The sequence below is a fragment of the Pinus tabuliformis genome, chromosome 8 (genome assembly GCF_031772625.1).
Source record: "Pinus tabuliformis cultivar Carrire ecotype Pingquan chromosome 8, CPIR1, whole genome shotgun sequence".
Lineage (NCBI taxonomy): Eukaryota > Viridiplantae > Streptophyta > Pinopsida > Pinales > Pinaceae > Pinus > Pinus tabuliformis.
In genome coordinates this window covers 1,704,100,835-1,704,102,840 of record NC_142294.1, presented here as the reverse complement: position 1 = coordinate 1,704,102,840, position 2,006 = coordinate 1,704,100,835, and the positions used below count along the sequence as shown (strand labels likewise).

The window sequence follows — 2,006 nt, the reverse complement described above, 5'->3', positions numbered from 1 at the left end:
AATAAGTCGCGATCTATCAAGGCCTTTCAAAGTAGGATTTTTCACTATTATTGTAAACCTTCTGATATGTGCTAATCCCTTGATTCCTCCATTTGAAAAAAAATAAAAATAAAGCCATTCCTTTTATTATTTTTGAGAATTTTGAATGGTTTTAAAAATTAGTTGGATGTTCCCAAACGAAAATATCTTCTAAAGCTTCAAAGAAGTGAGATGTAAATTATTCCAAAGCTGTGTGTTTTGTGACTACAATTTCTTGGGAAGGTTGGATTTAACTACCCTATCTTTCTCACACTAATCCACTATGCATTAAGCTGGCTTTTATTGGCTTTCCTCAATGCATGTGCTCTGCTTCCTGCATCACCCCCAGCAAAGGCAACACCATTTGCTTCTCTAATTTCCTTGGGTGTGATCATAGCATTCTCCAATGGCCTTGCAAATGTCAGTCTAAAGTTCAACAGTGTGGGTTTTTATTAGATGGCCAAAATCACTGTTACGCCTACAATTGTGCTGTTAAAATTTCTATTCTTGGGAAGAGAGTTTCTTTCTAGAAGGTTCTGGCATTAACAGTTGTTTCTATAGGAGTGGCTATTGCAATGGTCACAAACTTGCAATTTAATCTATTTGGTGCTTTGAAAGCTTTAACATGGATAATACCAAGTGCAACAAACAAAATTTTATGGCCAAAATCTCCAACAACAAGACAATTGGACTGCACTTGCATTGATGTGGAAAACAATGCCCATAACCATCTTCACTTTGGTGACTATAATGCCATGGCTAGATCCTCCTGGTTTACTAGCTTTTAATTAGAATGTTTCCAATGTGCTGGCTATTATTTTTTTCTGCTACACTGGGATTTTTGCTACAATGGTCTGGTGCTTTAGCACTTGGGGCCACTTCTGCCACTACCCATGTTGTTCTTGGACAGTTCAGGACCTGTGTTATTCTTCTGGGAGGCTTTCTCCTTTTACAGTCTAATCCTGGGATGTCAAGCATTGGCGGAGCAGTGGTGGCTCTAGGAGCAATGTCTGTTTACACCTACCTTAATCTGAAAGAAACATGGGAACCTGTGGGAAAGCCCCTGGTTCTTAAACAAAATTCAATTTCTTCCCTAAAAGGAAAAGTTAGCAAAGCTAATGACAATAGCCATGATGGAAATAAAGGTGCAGAGTTTGTGTGACTGAAACTTTTCAAAAATTTCCTGAAAGCAGAAATGGTTTGCACTATGTGCGGAGGAGCTGATACTAGTGATGAGTATTCGAAGATTCACAACTTTGTTAAAACTGTTAGAAGTAGATCTTATTTCAGAAATGCCCTGCTCAAGTCTAGGACCGCATTCCTCTTGCTTCCATTTAATCCAGAAATTCTCCCTCAAATTCTTCTGCAATTTGAAAGATCATTGGTATCCTCTATCTCAAGTTTCATACTTGTCTTTCCTTAGTGTTGTAGTTATTGCCTTTGGTGTTTAGAGGATGCCTTACAAATGCAGTCAAATTTACAAACCATCTTGCTCTGAACTGTAATTAGTGAAGACTAGTCGAAGTCACTTATAATTAGCTTATTCTTGTGTTAATAACATCACATTGTTATTAACATCTTTTTGAGGAGGTCAGGTGTAGCCATGTTTACAAAACTTAATAGAGATTGGGATATTAGAGTCATTGGGGCTTCTGTGCCTATACTGCTTATACCAACAAAATTCAAAATGAGACAGTCCTGATTAAAAAAAAGAAGAGAGAAGATCAATTCGTAGAGAATTTGGGATTTTAGAATGAAAGCTTATTTAGTCAATAAAAGACCAGTGAAAATATTAGAATACACTTTTACCCTTATTCTAGTGTTGAATAAAAATGCCGTGAAAAATAATGTGTCTCTAGTTTTGGATAAAAGGACCCTCAACTTTCTTCGCAACTTTTGTGGTCACTGGCCACTTGTGAAAGGAGTAGGCATCTTTAGAGATGCGGTGCCATTTAGAAGGGAAATACTAATAGTAGCAGGGCAAAGGC

At 37.3% G+C, this 2,006-nt stretch overlaps 1 pseudogene; it reads left to right on the top strand.

Moving 5' to 3' along the window:
• Nucleotides 1-252: 252 nt before the first annotated feature.
• Nucleotides 253-1,699, top strand: LOC149242811 (nucleotide-sugar uncharacterized transporter 2 pseudogene; annotated as a pseudogene).
• The last annotated feature ends 307 nt before the right edge of the window (nt 1,700-2,006 follow it).